The following is a 23,755-nucleotide window of genomic DNA, read 5'->3' on the forward strand; positions in this document are numbered from 1 at the left end:
AAAAAACAAATCACCTTGAATGTGTTGTCTGTGGGAAATGAATGTGTGTGTTTCATCCAGATATATTTTAAATAACTGGGGAGGTGGGGGAAGGGAGAGTGTCTTTAATAAGAGAGCAAAAGAATCAAGACAATTTTTGTAGTAAAATCCTGACTAAGCTATGCTCTCCCTGTAACAAATCCCCTGGCAAGAAGCCTGTCAGTGGACTGTTTCCAAGATCTCAGTCTGAACAGCAGCCAGTGCTCTACAGAAGAACAGGCCCAAGATGGTTTATCACCTTTCACTTCTGACTCCTCACCCTGCTGCCTCATGCTTTGTGAACTTGAAATCTTGTGAGAGAATACTTAGCTGTCCTGTTTACAAACAGCCTACTTATTTCTCCAGATCGGCTTGGAAAGTCATATCCCGGTCACCTGATCCTGTGTTGTCACAGAAACCATGAGCTTCTGACTCTTCCTGTAGTTAAGCCAAAAAGCAGCAACATCTGACTGGTTGGAACTGGTGCTGGATTGCTAAGCTGTCATTCTTCACCGAATTCACTTTGGGCTGTAAACCCTGCCTAAGTTTTAACATGCAAGGTCATATTGGACGCCATCACTGTTCAGAAATCTTCATTTATTTGCTTCGCATGAAGAAAAGATGAATGTAGATTTTTGTTTACCTCAGCTTCAAAAGCTGATTTCTGCAGCTCTGCTCTTTTTATTCTTACTAAAGTTTAAAATTGTGCCAGCAGCTTCATGCAAATTCTTTCCCTTATTAGTTCAGTTTCCAGGCTGACATTTTTGTCTCTGTTATAATTTTCATTTGAACTAGCCATTTACTTGTTGGGTTGCTCATCTGAGTCCTGAGGCTTTGCTGAGACACTAGCCAGGAGCCAATTGCTTGATGTTTTGTTTGTTTGAGAAAAGTAATACAATAATAACTAGAAACAATGAGTCAATGCTGGTGCTCTTCTGGTTCACAATGGACCCTTGAATCCTTTCTTTCTTGTTAACAGTAAACAACACAACAACACGTCTTGTATTGGCCAGTTCTGCTGAGCTACATCCAGTAGTGCATTACATGCCATTTTATTGACTTCAGTGGGGTTGCATGGAGTAAAAATGAGGGAAGAACTTTTAACTCTACAATATTTATAGCTCCATAAACATTTAAAGATGATTCTTTAAAATCCTTCCCGCTTCTGATCTAGTGACCTAATTTAGGAAATGTTTACATTTAGGCTTGTATGCAATACTGTAGCTGTGTCGGTCCCAGAATATTACAGAGACAAGGTGGGTGAGGTAATATCTTTTATTGGACCAACTTCTGTTGGTGAGAGAGACAACCTTTCGAGCTACATTACATTATGTAGCTCAAAAGCTTGCCTCTCTCACCAGCAGAAGTTGGTCCAATAAAAGATATTACCTCACCCACCTTGTCTCACATTTAGGTTTGTAATCTGACTTGCTAAAATTAGTCCTTTTGTATCTTTCCTCCACACCAGAACTTTGGCATGGGGGAGGGTAGATCACTGAACAGTAGTAAAATCATAAGTTGCACATAATGTTCAGCTGCTTCTGTGCAGAGTTGAACGTGGTGTGTGAATACGATGTCAAATGCATGAGAAACTCTTTTATTATTCCTATAAGGACTATAGTGTGTATACCTTGCTAGAGCAGCTTCTTTGTGTTAGAAGACTATGTGCCTGCCATGTCTGATAGCCAAACAGCTGCTGCTTCTGCATCTTCTGCTGATATTGTCAGTTCATACCCTGAGATCAAGCCCAGGGCACAGTGTGGCTTTTTGCATGTCAAGATGAAAATAATCAATTCTGATCCCTTTTTAACACACGTGTTAATAGTAGAAGATCAGTAAACATTACCCTTCCCTCTGTGGCACTGAAGTCTTGAGGGGAGAATCCTCCAAAGAAGAAAGGAGTGTGGTAATGTCCTGTATTGCGTTACATCCCTGAAATGCAAGGAAAAGGACAGTGGAATTCAGACATGACAGAAGTTATCCCTCCAGAGACTACATGTCTTGAAGAAACAGTAATTGCTGAAATAAGGCTTATAGGACCAATGTCTGAGAGGCCAGCTTACACACTGAATGTAAGTGTGCAACTGGGCATACGTTTTTGCGTTTGGCCTTTGGGCCTCCTCTTTTAACAATGGGTATTGCAGTTCATAGCTGCTGCTGAAGGCAGTGGGCCATGTTGAGAGGGGATTCAATTCCTCGTGACTTGCACTTTCCTCCAGCCCCATCAACATGTATATTACTTCAACTTACACTTGGGGGCTTAGAACTGCAAGCCCATCCCAACAGGAGCTACAGGCAGGAGAGGCGCATTCCTCCCTTTGCTCTGGCAGGGAGTAAACTACCTCACCCCTTTTCCGGATGCACATAAGTGCCCTGTTTGCCCACCAACTATTCTGGTTGGCGAGTAGAGGGGAACAGAGTCCAGGCTTCTCCCACACCTCATTCTTGCCCCACTGCCCTTGCTCAGGGGTTAGCAGCCCTGCTCTCATTCTGCAGTTGGAGTTGGAGCCTGAGCAGCCTTTATTTGACTAAATGGGGGACAGGGTTAATCCACTCTGTGGCTGAGTAAGAGCTAGGCACACGTAGTCCCTTAGGGCTTGATTCTTCAACCATATTCTTAACCCTTATTGTCAATGGGGGTGTTTGTTAGAGTGAGTATCAACTGCAGAATGGGGCCCTTAGACTCGCACCCGCTTACCAACATGTAACTGACACCACCACCACCTACGAATTTGGCCCACAGCATCTGAGTGTAGGAAAGCCTAGGGCCTCTGGTGAAACTCACACTCCAGAGAGACAAGTAGAAAGGAGCCTAGCAACAAAAGCAACTAACAGAAAGGTGTGAGAATGTGCAGATAAAAGCAGAATCGTCTGCAGCTTTACACTACTGTATCTTGTGGCTCCTGAAAGAGTCAGCGACTGCAGCTTAAGTTCCTTTATACATCTGTAAGTAGTTGTAAAGGGGCATAACTTTGAATTTGGACCTCTTTTGTGTGCATAAGATATTGGAAGAAATGCCCTAACATAGTTCACTCCTTTGTAAACAGCATCATTGGCAATATGGTGTATCCTTCCTCTTGTTCGGGGCTGGAGAAGGAAAAAATAGTTTGTTTGAATCAAAAAAAGAGTGGGATCAGAACCAGAATTGTAATACAAACAAGAAAATTAGGAGCAGAACTTGCAGTAAATCTACAGGCCTAGCAGAAAGTCTCCTGCAGACTAACTTAAATATAGGAGTATTTGTTAGTGTTAATGAGGTAATTATTCCAACAGACAGGGACGCATGCAGATGTGGGGGTTTTATACTGGGCTACACTTTCCAATGTGCCACCAACACTCACAATTTAAAATATGTCCTTTTATTTATTGTTAGAAATTTCTATACAATTATACTCTGTCTTTAGAATCCAAACAGAGGCAGGAGAAAAGAGTCTCTCGTTCTTCTCCCCTGCCTATCCCCATTAGAAATCCTATCCGTTCCTGGTCCGTCCTTTTCTCAAACAAGATCCCTTCCATCTCCCTACCCATCTCCTGACTCCTAAAACCACTTGAGGATTATCCAGTACCCTGAGTGTTGAGACAGATTTATTTTGCAGAAAATCCCATTTTAAATCTGCCAGGTGCTTGGTAGGATGCACAGGTTCAAAATGCTCTGCAAAATTTTAGCACATTATTTTTGAAGGAATCTAGTGAATGGATATGCCATGGTACTACCCTGTGCTTCTTCCCATGTAAGAGGAAATAAATCAGCATCTCATCTTAATAATATGCAGGGTTTTCCCATTAGATCCCAGAATCTCCCACTGTAGATATACAACATTTTCTGGATATCAACAAAGCGCTTGAAGTATTATTTATACTCAGGGCTAGAATGATTGCCAGGAAAATAATTGTTTAAGAACTGGAAATCAGAAAACAAAATTAACATTACTGAATGATATTCAGGCCTCAGTGATTTGGCACACTCAGCAAAGACCACATGTCAGTTAAATGACAAATATGAAAGTTCCAAAAAACATATGGTGATGTTTCTGGAAAATCTCTGACAAAGCTTAATGTAGTCAGCTTTCAGCTTTGTATACACTTTGTGGGAATTCCAAGTTATGACACTTTGATTTCTATTCATGCTCTATAAGAATTTCTTAGGTTGCAGGGGTGGGGGGTTGTTTTGTTCATTAAAAAATAATTAAAATTTTTAAACTTTGAGGAAAGAGAGCTAAACAAATTAAGCTCTCACCTACTAAATAACAGACATAAAATTCATGTTTATATGAACTATTAGTCTCTTTGATCAAAGTAAATTGCATTTTTATGTTCTTCTGTTTGGACCCCAAGTGTTGCTGTGTTCCATGTCATCTCTCTTGTTCTCTCTGTCTCCCTTTGAAGTCTATGGTGTTTCAGACCCTTGGAATCATTATGAAGTGCAACCTGGAAAATTCTCAGAGCCAAGACAAAATATTCTGGTATCCAAAAAAGTGTCATTAAGAAAGCTATGTCCCAGACATACCAATGTCAGTGAGTCCTAGGGTGATCTAGGCTACTCTGCGTAGTGCCTTAATGTAGGTTGTTCCAACTTGCAAACCAAAGTTGGAACATTTTAAGAAACAAAAGTGGCAAGGATAATACATGTAATTTGATTTCTTGGGACTGTCTGTCTTGTATTTATTCTCTGTCCTGGGCTACATTTGTCTATCATCTAATTGTAGGTACCTTGCACTCCTTGTCCCCTTCCCATGGCTTGACCATTGGGTTTGGCTGAGCTGTGTTTAGTACAGGACCTAAACTTTGCCACACATTTGTGTCTTCCCCCTCTGCAATCTCAATCTTCCAGGTGCTGGTTCATCCTGGCCCAAATTAGAGTAGCCTAAAGGCTGATCTAACTAGCATAACTAATAATAGCTCTGGGGATTTTCATGGCTTAGGACACCTTTCAGCTACTAGTGCAGAGAATCAGCACTAATGATCTGGCACCACATATCTGGAATGTTACCCACCCCTACATGTACAGCATTTTAAAACCCAGCTATTACTAAATCTGTATTGAGATGGCCTAGTTCCATCACTTTTTCTATCAATTATATAAACTTGACTATGAATATATTGTAAGAGAAATTAAAAATTTAAGGCAAAATTCTCTTGTATCTGCAGTGTAAATTTCTATTTCATATTCTGCATTTATTCCCTATACAGAATTCTCCAGTGATGTCACTGGGAGCGCTTTGTGTGAAATGAAGACTGGGAAAAAAAAATTTACTCTTTGATGCATCTTCTGCACCAGGCATGTAATACCAGTTCTATTCTTCTACACCAGTGCAAATCCAAAATAACTCAGTAAAAGCCATCGAGATGCTCCAGATTTACACAGATGCAAATGGGAGCAGAATTTGGTGTGTTTTCGGATATTTAAGTGAGCAAATGTTCGTCCTGAGTCATTTTGTTTACATTTAACTTTTGCTGTTTGGTGTACATCATCATGGGAATTCTCATGACCCTGCACAATAGGAAAAGAGGGTGAGAAGAATGGGAAATTGTGGAGATACATGTGCAAGGAGTAACTTCCTTGTATACTCCTTCAAAGTACACAAATTAAGAGGTCAAAAGTGGCCAGTTTCAATAATCCAGCCAAAAGACCTTATGCGCATATTGGCTGCATGCCACAAAGCAAAGAAGTTTGCAATAAGCTAATAGGAAAAGAAATAGTAAACCACTTGCACCAGTTACAAATACCAAAGTATTAAGTTCCTGTTTGCAGAACCAGTACGCTAAGGAACAGCACAGCACAATATAGAGATTCCACATGTACTCCACACAACACACATAAGTTGCCAGAAGGGGAATGGCCAGGAGCAAAGAATCTTTCAGCAAAATTGCACTGAATGAATCACCAATGAAAACTATAGAAACAGTAAGAGGAACAGCCTAGCAAAGTTCATGCCATGCTGAAGAGCACTAACATGTAATGTATGTGCAGGGAACACAGTGGACAATAGAAAGACATACACACAGTGTTGGATACCCAGCACATCACAAACATAGCAGTAATCATTGAAAATCGCTAAGCAGGTGACTCATTATAGGGTTCAACAGAGTGGTGATCAAAGAAATCTCATTGGTTCTATAAGATTCATTCTGTTGTATGCAAGCACAGCAGTAGATGCAATGATGTTGGGCATAGTTGCACTACATTTTGGTCAGTTTTTTCCTTATTCCTTCATGTATCACACCTTTTCCTTTATGACCACTGAAATGTTACAATCAATTTTTCCTTTCCTTGTTTATTTGCTACATCTCACCAAACTCTACACCAATTGCCATGGGAGAGAAAAGGATGGACCAAAGGAAAGTGAATTTTATATTTGAAATGATTATCTTGACTTTTGATCTGTCCCCCTTCTATTCTGGCCAGTCACTTAATGTTAAAACTCAAAGAGCTTTGACTGTTACCCCTTGCTCACCCCTTAAATCTTATTTCTAAGCCTATTACTCCCTTAATTAAAGTGGAGTAGTTAAAATTGTTATAAACATCTTCTTTAGGATTATGCTCTAAATCACAATTTTAAAATGAATAGAATGGTTGATAATCTATACTCATGACATAATCAGGAATAAAAAATAATCCCATAAAAGCTGTTTAATAACAATTTAAACTACTGAGCACTTTAATTAAGGTTGTTAGAGGATTAGAAACTAGATATAAAGGTGGGCAAGGGGTAAATTTGAAGCATTGTAATCATCATTTTTTAAAACAGGATACTACAGTTGAATTTTCTGTAAAGTAAATTGACAAAAAACATTTCCTCAAAAAAATATATTGTGTATGAGAGAGAAAGAGAGGGAGGTTTATTCCTTGCAGATTCTTTGAGTCCCAATCTTCACCTTACATGGAGTCAAAATAAGCAAAATGTGGCCCAGTGATTAGATGTTTTAGACTCCCTTGTCACAAGTAAAAGGGCGACCTCAGTCCAAGTGCAGAATGTCCATTGAGGTCAGTGTGCATGGACTGAAGGTATATGACTCTTAAAATAATGTTAGCAAAGTCAACTACTTAAAAGCTATGTCGTCATAGCAGATTCTGCTCAGAGAATAGCAGGCAGGAATTACATTGCACGCTGTTAAAACGTTAGCAACCACATTTCATTTTTGAAAAGGCAATTTATTTGTCCTGAAATAAAGAGTTGATTATATCTCTTATTACTGTTACAAGAACTTGATATATCACAAAGTGGAAGAGTTACAACATGTACCAACTATCAACCAGGAAAAATGAACCTGGTTCATAATTCACTTTGTGAATGTCTAGTTAGTCAATCAAGTGATTTGTAATCATAAAGGCTGCCAGGAATTGAATGAATAATGGACCATACTAAAATCCTTGGATTTTCTAGTATTCTTATTTCATTATGTGACTTTTATTGCCATTTCTGATAGTTGTCTCTCTTTCAGCAGAACAAATTAAGATACGCATATTTACTTGAAGGTCTATGTTTGACTGTTTAATGTGAATAATGAATATACAAATGGAGTGACCATTGTATGTAACAACCACACGCTAGATTTTTCTCTATGGAAGCCAAACCTTTTATGATGTAAAGCTTGGGTAGAAACAATCTTTCTCTCTTTCCCTCTGTTTTTCCTCCTGAAAGCATTTTTGGGGTAATCAATCTTAGCATAGATCATATTGTTACAGTACATTTTCTCGAGTTGTTTTATAACTGTAGAAATGACATAATTCACATAGCATAGTATCTGTTTAACAGCAACATCTTCACCCTCTTTCCCTAGCTAAAAATGATATTACACTATAATCTGATAGACAAATAACATGTGACTTCTAAATGCAGATTTTTAATAGTAATCAGATATAAATATAAACAAGGAAACATAAAACCACTCTGAATCTATTTGTGCAGAAATTATAGTTTGATACATTTGTGTTGTTCTAATGTAAAAATGTAGAATTTAAGTTCACTGGGTTTTTCTTTATAGATTTTCCTTTAAGAACAAGATGTTTAAACCAGACAGCTGACATTACACAGGAAGACCTGGTCTGTGCCCTGTTTATTATATATTACTTTGGCAAACAGAAATTCTACCTTGTAGTTTGTGCCCTGACTCATTTTCATTAGCATTTATCCTTTGATTTTCTTATTATAATTTTTTAAGGTATGCTAATGTTTGAACTGAACAAAATTGTGATCTCAGAGTGATCAGAACACACACAATATAAAATATTTTATTACTGGCATCCTCGTAGCGTATGGAGTGTGTCTGTTCTAGGCTCCTGCTACTTGTTCTTTTGTGAGTGTGTATATCTACATGTAATTTTATTGCTTCAAATAAATGTAGATTATTTTTAAATAATTAGCTTCAACATATATTTTTACAATTGCTGGTGATGTTTTAGACAGAAGGATTCTATGGACTTTACAAGCTCTCTGTCTACAATCCATATGTGGGATTCCAACTCCCCTTTAAAACCAAAGGTTAGTTCTTCATAAATCTTATGCATGATATGGCATGACTTCCCCCACCAATGAAATTCAACCAGTCCCAAGACTAAAATGTGACAACTGTCAAACACACACTGACACTACTTAAACACCAATTTCAGAGTGAAGAATATCTTCTACAAGGTCTGATCCAAAGCCCATTGAAGGTAATGGAAAGCCTCCTATTGATTTCAATGGGCTTTGGCTCAGGCCCCAAATCAACTCAGATTTAGGAAGGCAAGATGTAATTCCCTACACTGGAACATAGCCAAGAGACTAGTGTTAGCCCTTTCTACTACTACAGAAATATTTTTGGTACCTTTTTAATTATCACAAATGAACAGAGCTGAGGTTTTCCATCTCATCTGAAAGTTGTAGGGTTTTTTAAGGGACACTGACAGATCACTGTGTGATTTTAAGTTTTGTAAAAATAAACTTTTACTAAACCCACGTCCAAAAGAAATCGTTTGAAAACTACCAATGAAAACGGCATTTCTAAACATACATACATCCCACAGCTATGTTTGCAGCCCCAACGTGGAAGCAGCATGCTAGCTTGTGAGAACCAGAAAGTGAAATTTGACTAAAACCTGACAAGGTGAAATTGATTTGTCTGTTTGTATGTTCATTATCCAAACTGAGAGAAAAGTAGCAGAAATATTGAAAAATTTACTTGATTATTTAATACTCTAAAGCACTAGGCCAAATACTGCAGTCTTTGCTCATGAGGCAAAACTCCTATTGACTTCAAAGGGAAGTAACATAGTTAAGAAGATTTGTGTTTTGGTTTTTTTAATATTTTTAACTTGGCAGTGTCACTAAAAAAATGGTTACACATGTAACGGAAAAAGCATCTAGAAGTATTTCACAATTTTATGCCAGCAGCAGCAACTCTGAAACATCATGATCAGTTCTAGTATTTGTTTGTTTTCAACTCTTTTTAGTAAGTTAGGCCCCGGTTCAGCAAATCACTTAAGCATGTGCTTAAGTGCTTTGTTGGGGCCTTTAATGCCTGTGATTGGTTCCATACTGGAAGCCCTAGGGTTTGATAACATGGGACACTCAGGAAAGTTAAGGCAAATCATCTATAGGTGTAAAGGCATAAAACAAAGCACATTAAACCCCATGTGGATGCTTTCATTCAGAAGTAAAGTGGCCTGGAGGATTAAGTTACAGAGAACTGAGACAATTTTACTCCTGAGGTAAGAGCATCCATGCAGAGTTTAACAAGCTGTAAATATAAGCACATTGACTTAATATCTTTAGTTGATTCACCTTAACTTTCTGGAGTGTCACCATGTAGACAAGCCCTTGGAGACAGAGGTTTATTTAACCACAGAGGGTCAAAACCTGAACACTTTGCTCATGCAAATAATCCCAGTGAAGTCCAGCTAAAAACTAAACAGATCCCATGAGCTGATTACACCTACGCCACCAAATTGCCATCAGTTGGTTTCATTTTCTACAATTTGAGCCAGATCTGAAGTAGTGTTCGAAGGGCATTATACCCCATTACCAATTCCCTGAGTCCTGCAGGGCCTTCAGAACGTGTTCCATTAATGTTAGCAATTTTCTCAATACCCTGAAATGTAGTAAAACTAAAAAGCTGCTTGGAGCCAAAACTATATTCCTTTAACTCTGTTTAACATAGCGTAAAGTTACAGAAATGATTGGTATAACTAATTTTGTTAGCTACATAAGGCTTTAGAACTACACCTTTGTAGCATCCCTCTATTTTAATAGTATCTGTGACTATACATAATGAAGTACAAGCATAGTACGCCATGTACTTTTTAATGTTTTCCACTCAGACAAAAGGCAGTAGTAACAAAGATGGCTTTTTTTTAAAACTAAATTAAGAGGTTCCTGTTAATTCATCTTTGTCACATATGTATGTGCCCCTTGTAGATGAGTAGAAAATTGTCATTTATTCGACATGTTTTAAACTAAATTTATAGATTTAATTATGCTATACTTTCAATGTTTTAACAAACTAAAACACACTGATCTTTGATATAATACCACATATAACAGGGAGGTGAATTTTACTACCAATAACAGAGGTCAGTGGGTAGGCAAGAGACCAAACTTCCTTTCTAAATGCGTTCAAAAGTGTTTGAGTATTAACCACTTCAGTGCCATTTCATGCATTAACCGAAGTCAGTTAAACTTCTCGTTGAATAATAAAGAAGTCCTGGACAAGTTTTGGGGGCATGGGGGACTTAGATATTCACAACACACTAATCATTCTTTTTTTCAATTAAAAATGAAATTAGTGTGCTTAAATGGAAAAATTAATGTTCCATAGAACTAATGCTGTACACCACTGTCCCAGCAAGTCAACCTGTAGGCAGGCCTTGGTCAGCCAGCTCCTCCTCACTATAGCCCAGGCAGTTTTGGCTCACTCCTTGGTGGTGGACCGGTAGCAGGGTGACTGGGCTACCGGGAAAGCCAGGCTTATTTCCCCAAGTTCTTCAACTGCACCAAGCAGGCTCTCCAGCCCGCACTGCCTAGTGTCTGCCTGTTCATATTGGTGTAGGCGGGGACACACACACACACACACTTTCTCTCTCCTGAGGAAAGAAGAGAAGAACTTTGTGCTGGGATGCTGCAGATCCACATCAGATGTTCAAAATACTAACTTTAGCCTTCACTCTGGTGGTTGCTCATTAATACTAGAAAATAAGAACATAAGAACAGCCATATTGGGTCAGACCAAAGGTCCAATTATCCTGTCTTCTGACAGTGACCAATGCCAGGTGCCCAGGAGGGGATGAACAGAACAGGTAATCATCAACTGATCCATCCCCTGTCACCCATTCCCAGCTTCTGGCAAACTAGGCTGGGGACACCATCCCTGCCATCCTGGAACCTATAGTCTACAAAGTGGTGAAGACAGCTTTAGCAAGACTTTATTCTCTGCCATGCCTATCTGAAAAAACTACTTTGCTTCTCCCATCCCATATAATATATTTTGCCTATACTTGTTGAATAGAGATGGTTAAAAAATGGAATTTTCATCCCATTGGAAATTGCGATATTTTGATATTTGATTTCATCCCAAACTGAGAAGAAAAGTTCATCTTGGATATTTTTGTGAAACAAAATATTATGAAATACTTTATTTTGACCTTATCAAAATATTTCATTTTGACTTCACTATTTTATTTAGTTTCAACTTTTATCGTAATCAGCAGTCTAAATTAAATGTTTAGCTATAGAATCATAGGTTTAGAAAGGACTGCAAGGGTCATCTAGTCTAACACCCTGCCAAGATGCAGAATTTGTTGTGTCTAAACCATCCATGATTGAAACAAAATGTTTTGATGATTTCCCATCGAATTTTCAACCAAATGGATACATTCCTGTGAAATGGTCCAATTTTGTTGAATCCGCATTTTCTGAAAGAAAATTGTTCAGCTCTCCTGTTGGTTCTTTGTGGTTTCCCAGTAAAGGCATCTCTTTCACCTAAGGGGAAGGTTGTCTGCCATGTCACATTACAGTGCAGGTTCACCATGAAGCCCACTGGCGCTAGATCCAAGTGTTACTGGAGTCCAGAAGGAATATTCCTGCTAGGATTTTATCTCCTAATTTAGCTTTACAGAGGTGCATCTTTTGCCCACAGTGAATACTTATCTTCCCTTAGAGACCCTTGCCTGACCGTTTGTGATGCCAGTTGTGCATTGTTTTGGCATTAACTTACTGATTTGTTCCTAAGAAGATAATACTTGCTCTCAAAGCATGATCTAAGAGAGCAGTTGGATCAAGTAAACAGCTCCTTTAGAGCACTTCTAAAAGGTACAAGGTAAGGCCTCACCATTTACACTGGAAGGAGATTGTGCCTTATGGGCTGAGCACACCAGGCTGAGACATTGCAGGATCTAAAGTTTCAACCTCTGGGTGAGTCTTGTGAGCTGTGCTGGCCATAGCAGTGTTTCCCACAACCGTGCAGGTTTCAAGTGCATGCTAGTCACTAGTCTGTGTCTGTTCTGTCCAGTGTAAGGCTGCTCAGTTTGGTTCAATTAGTTATTATTCAAAGCTTCAGCCAGTTTGACTGCATATCGCACATCTTTATTTGTGGCCTGGTACCCAGCAGTGCTTTAAATTACTAATGTTCTTACACAGGTAAAGCAACATTTTAATTAATGTATGTAAATAAAAATAGTTATGATTTTTTTTAAAAAAATAGACACTTTCCATCCAGCACTGATTCTGCTCTTATGTTGTTATAAATCAGGAATGACAGCACTGAATTACAGTTGCATGAAACTGATATGAGATAGAATGAGATCCTTATCTTATCTTCTGCAATGAGCCAAATAAACAGTCTGTATTTTAATTACATACTTCTTCACTCCTTTAAAAGTAAAGACTTAAACAAACTAGCTTCAAAAATTGTAATTTTACCCCAGATTCTTTGACAGAGGCTTATTCAGCTGACACATAAATCTTCCACAAATCATCTCTATGGGAACAGATGTGTTAATAATGTAGAGCTACTGAAAAACCTAGGTGGATTCAAAACATCATGTGGGCAGATTCTAAGTAAGCTTTTACTATGTGTAAATCCAGTGTTGGCATAGGAAAACTCTGTTTTGCCCAAAGACAGACTGATTCCATGCTCACAGCTGGAACTTGTGTGTGTGGTCTCACTCAGTAGACCATTAGAATCCTGTGCTGAGGTTTAATCTAATCTGTGCTTTAAATGAAGTAAATGACACTCAGGTAAACGATAACATATATTTAGGAAAGTAGATCTCAGTATATTATTTTTGACTACCACATTATGTTATAGTGGCATGCCTTTTCACACAAACTTTTAACAAGCTATAGTGACATAATGTATAGTTAGTATATGTCTGGTCATACAGTTGTCCCTTCAATAGACATAAAGCCCATGTCCAGAAGTATGCAAAAGGTTAATGTTTGCTAATCTATCACGCTCTGTTTCGCACTAGTCCTGTAGGGATGAAAGGATGTAGCTTTCTTTTAAGTTTGGATGCTATTGGAATTCATCTTACTGTTTCATTGTAAATGGTGGGGAAGCCAGGGGCAGGGGAACTAGATTTATTCTTCTGACTCAATTTTACCGTACCAAGAATAAAAGTTGCTTGGTGAATAGCAAATGCTCAGAAGGGGTATGTAAGAGTCTAAGGCAAAGGGGGTTATATATATATATATATATATATATAACTTGGGGTTCTCCCCACTACACATTGCTCCCGGGTCTCAGATAATATTTTAAAGTCTTATTCTTGCTTGATAACACAGTTTGCTGCTAAACAGAAACAAGCAAAAAGCCCCACTTTCAGAGTGGAGATTCTCGGGGAGTTGTTACATGTCTAACCGTTTTGTGCCTTGACGGTCTAAGTTCCTTCACAGTGAAAACCATCAGAAACTTGATAGCTAGGCAGTGCCAGGCTCCTTAAATTCAAAAAAAAAAAAAAAGTGGGGGAGAAGGGACAGTCCTTTGGCTGGACAGCCCCCCGAGTTACTCCCAGAACACTAGCAATTCCCAGGCTGCTGTCGGTAGACGCTGCCTTTCCTTGTTCCCACTTTAGGCAAATTAATTACATAGCGATGTCTAATTTTTTCAAAAGCTACCTCGGATCAAGGCGTGATAAAGGAGACCAGTTAGAAATGGCTATTGTATGCCCTGGAGGGTCTCCGTGTACAAATCAAAACAAAAAATGCTACTAAGGAATGAAAAGGGACATTTTCTAGAGTCAAACTGAGGAAATCGGCCTGTCCTCTGATCCCAACGTCCTTACTTTAACATGACCCATGGAAATACAGTATGGGCCATGTAAAATAAGAAGTTAGAAGCTAGCACCTTAAAACCCCCCTGCACGGGTAAAAAAAATAGGTGGTGTAATTCTGATATCTCCTAGGTCTTCCATGGGACTGAGCTATGAGCCATTCGGCACAAGCTAGTTGCAGTATACTTTAATGTAGCTATTGGAAAGCTATCACTAGGATGCAGAACTGGGGGGGCGGGGGGGGTCTCTGTGCACACAGTGAGGTCTAAAGTTGCTATTACGGCATGGTATAGCTTTACACAATCCCACGATTAGCACATGACAATATTAGTTTTTGCTACACGACTAATTCCTATAAAGTATTACTTGAGACCACTAAATCAATACCATTTTCAGCACCGCACTGTGCAAACAAATAGAGTTGCGCAGCCAGCCGATGTCTGCAGATGATAAAAGCGCTCCTGGAAAGGTAAGGAACTAGCCCCGCTGCTGGTTCTGGAGCACAATGCTCCATACTACAGCGCTCATAGGGCTCCTCATTCTCCTCCCTTGTAATGGGCATTTAAGAGGGTGTCTAGCTGATTCTTCATTACTTCTGAGCCCTAACCAAATGTTTCAAGGCCTTTTTTCAATCAAATTGTCCCCGTAATACTTATAGACAAATTGATCTGAAATAGTTAACTCCCTCCGCCCCCACATCAGACCAGTGACTCTGCGGCCTGACATAAACCACATTTCTTTGCAATATCCCAGACAGACAGACAGACAGATCGATAATAGATTAGCTATACAACGACCCTTCATATGCAAAAGAATGAGCTCTTGGTTATCCTTCTTATATGAAACCTAAGCCTATTGCTAAACCTGAATAAAATACTCATTGACGACTTTCAAATGTCTGCTGATTATTTACATGCCAGCCCTTATTGAAGCGGTTGTTAAAACTAAATAAGTTTTAAGTCAAAAACGTTACATATTATTTCATAAGAAAAGCCTTTAATTTAAACACAAACTTACTTTCGCAGCACCACAAAGTGGGGGGTGGGGAACTTCTTTATGGCTTTCGTGGGACTTCAGGATTTTGTGTTTCTATTTTTACAGGAATGGGCTGATTTGTCTTAGGCTATTACTGTCTATTACTGCTGGAAGTCTCGGGGAAAGGTGGGAAGCGGCGAATTCTGGCTATCTGCCTAAAGAGAAATCAATGAAACAAATTAATCCTTCGCAGGCTGCAATGACACTGTAATCCATCATTCAGAGCTGCTTTTTATACACCAAATCAGAGAGCAGAGGAAAGAGCCCTGGGGGACACCACAGACAACAACTTACACCAACAGTGGGAAAATACTAAGGAATCAGTTTATTTAAAGAGGATAGATTTCAGCTGATTGCCTATTTCATCCTATAAAGATTTTTCTTCCATCCTGTTGTGAACCCTGAATGGCTGTATCTTCTGAACACTCGGCTCTCCGGAGGTTGGCTTCCAGCAATTGATTGTGAATAGGGTTTGAATAATTAGTACTTTAACCACGATGGGCAGGTAGCTCGAAAAGTTGCATATTCCGTTCGGTTTCCAGCCGTTGGCAGCTCCAGTCTGTTTCCCCCTGTAATCGGTACCTCACTGAGATCAGGGAATGCAGGATCAGGCCCCTACGGCATTTGTTGCTCCCAGCAGGAATGTGCCCAGGCTACATGGGATCCACCTTTCGAACTCAATTTGGCCGCTGACGGATTTAAGATCTAACTCTTAAAAGGGGGTCTCGTCTCTTCTCCCCCCCGCAGCTGCAACCCCTTCCATTTCAGCAGGAGTCGCACCCTTATCTCCGAGGGGAGCCTGGGCTCCTTTGCGGCTTGTTATCTCCTGTGTATTGCTTAACAAGCAAGAAGGGATTGTGCACTGCTAAGGAAGATGGGAGGTCTGAAATTTAGGGGAACCTGCAGCCTGCTGCGCGCAGGGCCCCATACCGACAGGTGCTGAATTTTTCAAAAGTCTAAGCCAGTGTCATGTACTGAGAGCCGCAGCTGCCTTAGCATTACACGTGTAAGTCAACAAGTTTGGTGGAATGTAAACCGAAGTAGAAGACCGGGGGGCAAAGGAGAGCACATAGATTTGAACCAAATCGTGAATGAAATACAGTAACTTAAAAAAACCCCCAAAAAACACTTGTTTGCAAAGGACGGAATGTAAAAGAGAGCGAGTGGGGTCAAATAAGGCTGAGATAGTCAAAGGTGGGCGAGAGAAAGTGCATGGACATTTGCACGACCATACTAGATTGTACGGATCTAAATCCTGTCTGGTGCTGCAGATGATAAACTCTCAGCAATAGACTCAGTGAAGATGTTGTTTAAGGGCATGTTTTTGGGTGAGTCAGACATTAAATTGTATCTATATACATTACTTTCCAGCAGGTGCTATTAAGCTGCATCCTTTGTTTCTGTAATGGAAAAAGTAACCCATTTCAATGTTATGAGCGACAAATGTAGCGATCTCTAACTTTCCTTGTCTGGTGGAAGTTTCAAGACAAACTATGTCACTTATTGTTCAAACAAAGCAAAGGAAGTCCTCCTCAGCTCATAGTGGTTAGCCTCCAGAAATAGCTGGGACACAAAGGGGGGTGTAATTTATAGACTCCTTAAAGAGGCGAGAGTTCAGAGTAGCGAATCCATGCACCCGAACCAGAAGTGCGTGACCACATTAGAGCTGTGGGTGGATCCCTCTGCTATAAGGACTCCCGCAATATCTGATCTCGCCTGTCAAAGTCAGTGCAAAATGCAACTGACACGTACCTTCCGGAGCCCAGGCTGTTGACCGGAAGGAGCCCTAGTTAACGGTTCGAGCAGAGAAGTAGGTGGCTGAGACCTGTTTTATTCCCAATTCACTGTGTGTGACCTGAAGCAAGTCACTTGACCTCTGGATGCTTTAGCGTCTTCATCTGCAAAATGTGGATAATACAATTACCTAACAAGAGTGTAGTGAGGCTTAATTAACGGAGTGTTAACGACCTCCCCAGACCTGAAGAAGAGCTCTGCGTGACTCCAAAGCGTGTCTCTCTCTCCCACAGAAGTTGGTCCACTAAAAGATATGACCTCACCCTCTCTTGTTAACGACGTTGACAACCTTGAGTAAAAAGTGCCTTGTCATTGTTTGTATTCTCTTGCTATGTTCTTTTGTAGTTATCGCAGTTATTATTTAACAACACTCTGGTTTCTCTACGTGGCCCCTACAATGCGCAACCCAGTCCAGTGTTTTCTCTCCCAGTCCTGCATGGCATCGTTCCTAGGCACTTCTGAAACCAAGGGGGAACCACCGTTACTTCGTAAGTGGAGCGCTTCAGTAAAATGTTAAAAATCTATGCAAAAGGGCTTTCAAAAATCCCAGCTGAGAACCCGCAGTGGCATTACTGCGCCATGGGGGAAAGGCTGCCTCTGCTGTTGGAACATAAACACTGAGGCTCTATGAGGAGCTCTATTTTCAAGGGCTAAGGAGTAATTTTGGTAGTCCTGTTGGGTGTGAGTTTCACCACCCTGAACACTCGGGATGCATGTTTTGGTCTAGCTTTCCCTTGCTGCGAAGAGATGGATAATATAAGGATCTGGTGCTGCTGCTGGGGTCAGGAGAAGTATGCTAATTGGTAAGCCTAATTGCTTCAAGCAGTCATGCCTCTAAACATGGAGAGCGCAGTTGATGGACTCAGTCTGTTCCTAATAAAATGAAGAAGCACTGAATTAAATTCCCCAGAAAGGCACTATAAAAGTTTCCACAGTGTAACTAAATGACTTCACCTATACTATTACCCCTCAGATGACATCTTGAAAGAAAGCAGACTCAATTCAGCCTCCATATTCATAAATTGGCTGTGCTTAGGCCAGTAAATCTGGATTGATTTTAAAAGGCTTTTTCATCCTTCCAATCAAATGAAGTCATTGTTAATTAGATGTTTTCTGTTAACAATGTCACTCTTCCTTGCATTACCTGCTCACACATACAGTGGCCTTAGTATAACATCTGGATCCGCAGTTTAGCGTTATCAGTGTGGAGGGGGAAAACAGAAAACGCAAAACAGTTTGCCTGTAGGGTGATTTTCCTTTGGTGAATCCCCGTCTCAAGGAAAATACTCTTCATTGCACGACTGGCGAGATAAATAACATCTCGGTGTTTTGGGAAGATGATAAATGTCTCTGAAGGGTTTCACTGGAACCTACTCCCATGAATTTAAAGCAATTTTAGAAAATGGTTAGCTGGATTTCCCAACGAAAATGATTTAGCGGCTACAGAGGCTAATCTTGAATAGCTTGCATTGTGTAAATATAAACAGCGAAGTGCCACCAGAAATAGTCGGTGGGGTTCACGACACACCTAAACAATGCTTACTCATTTATCCAATTAAGACACCTGCTGATAAATATAGTTGGGAGAAGGGAGGAATGTACATTAGAAAAGTAGCCCGATGTTTCTAGTTCTAACGCGAGCTACTTTAAAAACAAACTCTAGAGTCACCATTTTTCCTAGAATGTACTAAAAGACAAGTGTTTGCAGTTGGTAAATACTTGAAGGAATTTAAAAGGAAATCCCATTTAATGTAGTGGTTTTACAAGCCATATATATTTTTTCTTGGTCTGCTTGTCTGCTGGAGAAGATCATGTTGTTATTACTTCTCCATGTTTCTCAATTAATATCCAAACATGACTTGTTACGACTTACGGTCTCAGATCTTAACCTTTAACAGTCCATATATTGAACCAAACACGCAAATAAGTAAGACACAGGATACAAACTACATCCTTCAAGGCACGATTTTACAGGAAGCTGGTCTAATAAAGATTATGAAATGTGTGCAATGCTTAAAAACACTGCAGTGTATCATGTGTACCACCAAGCTGCACTACGCAATTTAGAGTTCAGCCACCTCTTTCTTTTTTCCAGCCTGGATATGAAAGAAAGGAGCGTCCCGTTTAATTAGATACAGCAGGTGTTTTGCCAAGTGCTTTGCACCTCAACTGGTGACCTCTTCAGACTCTCCTCACAATCCTATACAAACCCATCTTCATCCCACTTAGGCTGCTTCAGTCATGTGCTTCACGCGTCTTTCTCTCAGCATTGACTCCAAATAAACGGGCCACGAATGTAAAACTGTCCCCCACGACATATGAGTAAGAATTGTCAAGGAGACTTTGGTCCACTTTCCTTGTCTAGTAAACGCTGTTCACTCGTAATGAGCCCCTGTATTGTCATACGTCATCACGACACTGATCCATGGCACAGTGCAATGCTATTCAGCGATGCTACCGCATAGCAAGCTGTCTTGACCCAGCATCTAACTCGTTGCAAACGAACACCCTGGCTTTCTTTCAAAGGGACTGTTAAGTAGCTTAAATTAAAAACAATCATCACAGGCATTTTGTATCTAGTCACAAGCTTTGCCTGCTTCATGTATTTATTCAGTCTCCCTCATTTTGTACATGCTTCAATGTCTAAATAATTGTTCCTATCCTATAGCTACTTCTAGCTTGAAAACATGCCGTATTGGTTTCTCTTCGTTTTTTCCAGGCTGTTTTACAAAGTACAGTACAATTGTACGTTATATGATGTAAAACATTCCTGGAATCAATATAACAAAGAGCTCTACCTCCGATATACAACATTTTGACGCCTTCCACACATATATAGTTATAGATCTGTTCCTGCACGCATTGTATATTATGTATGTATGAGTGTAATGCTTACAAAAAGGGGGGGGGAGGTTATGTGCTGCTTAATTCCCAAAGTGGGCTACTGCCATATCTAAGCATATTGTCATATTTACACACATGTAGTATTATAATATAGCACACACATATATGAAAATTATGCCTTCAGCTATACCCTCCGGACGCACACATACACCCATCGCATTACACACTGAGTATAGACACGCTGTCATTCGCCCACACACACTATAGATACCTCATTTGTACAAATACAGCTGGAGCTCTGGGGGCGGGGGGAGACATGGCTAGGGTACAGACTGCTGGGATTTTAAATGTGACGTTGCATTCTGCTTTTATAAAAGCCGGGGGTGGTGGGAAGCTGTGGCCTCTGCACAGGTCCAGTGGAAACTGACAACGCGCAATGGCTTGCAAAGGGCTTTATGTGTCCTGCACAACGCTTGATGAATAAGTTTGATGCAAACCATGGTGGCCCCGAAGGGGATATATATACAAGATAAAATACCAAAATCTTCGCCTCGAATTGTTAAATTTTCACCTGGCACATAAGAGCTAGGCCGAAGTCCGGTCTGAATTTGTATTTGTTGATTATGAGTAGCAGGGAAGGGAGCACATAGGACTGGATAGGAAAGTAGACAGAGCCTCCCCCCCCCCCCCCCCCCGCGGCCGTTGCAATCCATGACTTCAAGGGGCAGGATCGGGGCCAAAAGGTGCATAGGCGAAGGGAAAGAAAAGTGTTGGGGCTTTGGGTAGTGAATTCCCCATGCTGGAGCAGAGCAGGCGCAGAGTAACAACCCTTCTTACCCCCATCGCTCCCTTGCTGCCTCCTACCTTGCCCTGACCCGCCAGTCCAATAGCATCCCGAGGGCGGGGAGCACACCAGAGCCAGCGGCTCCCCGGCTCAAGGCCGCTGCCGGCCCTAAACTAGGCGCAGAGCTTTGCGCTGGCCTCTGCACCTGGCTCATTTCATTTCAGCCCAGAGAGCGGATGCTCCTGATTCACACGGACATGTGGCTTCTGGGAGGTGCTGAGCACCTGGCCGAGGTGCCCAATATCCGTCAGGGGGCGCTCAGCACCTTGCAGGATTGGCCCCTAAAGCCCCTAACCGCCAAGCTATTCATACTGTGGCGCCTCTGGTCCAGCGAAGGTTAACGACTTTCTTGCAGCTGCTTCTCCCTAGTTAAGGGCTCTGGGCGCGAGGCAGACAATAGCAGCAGCTGAAACACCTGCGATCTATCGCTGCAATAAAATATGTACAGTAATGTGGAGTAATTGCTCTTTCCGCTTCCAGAGGGAGCTCAAGGCTGAAAAATCAAGGGTAGAATCTTCCAACCTGTACAGAATTCGCACAGTACCTACGCAAAGCCTGAAGAGACACACAGACAGGCAGCCGCAGACAGACAGAGCGATTCGTCTCCGAAGGGGTGTTAAGATTAGTTTTACATTTTTGACAAGAGAGAGCTTCTTTCAACGTACATTAACTTGAGAGGGGACAGTACAACTTTTTCCTGGATGGGTTCCTAGGTATGGATACCAGACCATAATAAAAAAGCGACAGATGATGGAAAAGTGGAGGGGGTAAAAATAATTGAACTGACTTAATGTCCCGTTAGTAAAATGGAAATTATATGTTTTATAGCCCAGAGGATTGTTTAGCAAATATATAATTTCTGGATGTAGGTGCGTATGCATTGTGTAAACACATGCATGCGTACACACACACACACACACACACTTATATGTACATGTATATATATATACACATTAACACATGTATGTAAATTGTGTGTACTCACACACGCGTTATATATGTATATGTAAACTGCGTGCATACATATATACGAAAGTACACATGTATATGACTATATATTCGTATATACTTTCATATGTATGCTTAGGTATAGATGTCTCTCCATGTAGCCAATGTATAAATATGTGTGTATTTTACATGCTTTATTAAGTATATACAATCCCACCTGTGTAGGTCACAGTTTACCAAAGGCTAACACTAAAATGTAATGCTGACGCTGAAATGGCAAACTCTGGTTGAACTCCAAAGAACTATTGGGCTGACATGGGATTTGGTTGTTTTGAGACAATTTGCTGTCTTTGTGTTCTTGGGGAGAGAGGTGTGTCTGAAATTATCCCGTACTAAAGCAATTCAGCATATTAAAGGGTGTTTTGCTACTGCAATCCCTGCTCCGGTCAGCCTACACTGACTGCTGACCTGCACAGCCTAAAATCCCCTTCCTTCTTCTCCAGCCAAGTGGAACTCACCAGTATGCATCTGACTCCACAGACCCGGAAAGAACCAGCTATACCTATAGCCATGCAATGTCCATCGACCCCTCCCCCTTTCTTCCAGACAAAACCTAATCTGATTTTTATTCTAGGTATAAATCATTAAATGGAAGTTACAAACTTGTTTCCTTCAGAGAATCCCATTTTATTGCTCTTTTACCAAAGAGATGACATGTCATTGTTCAAAAAAAAAAAGTACATTAAAGAATCATTGCAATCTCCCTGTCAAGTCATTATGCCTTTATCCCCACCAATTAACCACACCTCACAGGGCTGCTATTAAGAGCTAAATTGAGCTTAAAAGTAAGGTATCCCATTTCATATCGCTCGTGATCTAACTCCGAAAATCACATCAGATAGCCATAAATATGATGGAGGTCCCTGCTGTAGCAGGCTCCCCCAAAAGTCCAAGCAGGAAAGGAACTTTTCTGCAAATAAGTTAGGAAAGGTTCAGGATGCCGATAACCTGATGCGCAGGAAAGAAGGGTGATGTGTCCTCTCACGGACTGTAGATAGGTTTAACACACGCACTGCACACAATACACCCTTTAAAATGAGGGTGTAGATAACACTGGAGAAAAGAGAGATGGGGGGGGGAGTCAATCGACTATAGCAGATCAGTAAGCGCTTAAGTCCAGAAGTAAAAGAGAATGTGTTTAAGCGACCAAGCGCCTAAACGACTCTTGGGCAAAGGGGAGACCAAGTAAACTCTACATCGGGGACAATAGTGTTCCCAAAAGTTGGTTTTCTTGTGCTGAGAAAAGGCTTAACATGCGAGATTCGACGGAATTGAAAACCCTGGAGTGTTGGATGGGGAAATAACATTTGGTTCTCTCCAAAACTTAAATAGATTAGGACCCTCTGCGTCTGGTTCCCCCAAGCACGAGGGGTGTGTGGTGTGTTTCAGAAAAAGTGTCAATTTCCTATGGGTGAGGTGAGGGACCTAATTGCACCAGGGCAAGAGGGTGTGTGTGGGTGTGTTTCAGAAAAAGTGTCAATTTCCTATGGGAAATTCTGATACTTATTGCCATAAATTATTGTGTTAGAACAGGACTTTTCACACTGCCTGCAAACTCTCTTTTCCTGAGCTGATAGGCACTTTTTTATGCACTATAGCCCTGCTCCATGGCAGGCCAGGAGCCAGCTCTGTTTATCTCCTTACAAAAGCAATTTTATGCGCTATAATGCGACATCCATCGCAATGAATATGCATAGAAAGCTCTGAGAGCACATGAATGCATATTTTAAAATGTTACCTTTCCTACCTGTCCATTTTCTTAGTTATAACAAAAGACATCCCAAATACTTTCAGTGACACTGAATTAATTCTAAATATTTGGTACACAAATTTAGCAAGCCTAAAGGAGATTAATTTTCCAGAGTAATCCAATTAAAAGATTTCTAAACTAATCTTTTTGGGGGCAAAAATAGTGTAAAGCTAAAGGAAAATCGTTTTTATGACAGTGATTTATTGCATTGGTT

The 23,755-nt window shown here is 40.5% G+C and overlaps 1 long non-coding RNA gene across 8 annotated transcripts in view; it reads right to left on the reverse strand.

Annotated features, from left to right (window-relative positions):
* LOC140911441 (uncharacterized) overlaps positions 1-23,755 on the reverse strand; it is a 66,388-nt gene that overhangs the window by 31,583 nt on the left and 11,050 nt on the right. For 7 of the 8 annotated variants that reach the window (XR_012158957.1, XR_012158962.1, XR_012158961.1 and 4 more), the window contains one exon: positions 1,865-1,950. This is a non-coding gene — a long non-coding RNA (uncharacterized lncRNA). Of the gene's footprint in view, positions 1-1,864; positions 1,951-15,283; positions 15,453-23,755 lie in introns of all 8 variants that reach the window. The other variant, XR_012158956.1, reaches the window with a different exon arrangement.

This window comes from Lepidochelys kempii, chromosome 5 (assembly GCF_965140265.1).
Source record: "Lepidochelys kempii isolate rLepKem1 chromosome 5, rLepKem1.hap2, whole genome shotgun sequence".
NCBI lineage: Eukaryota > Metazoa > Chordata > Testudines > Cheloniidae > Lepidochelys > Lepidochelys kempii.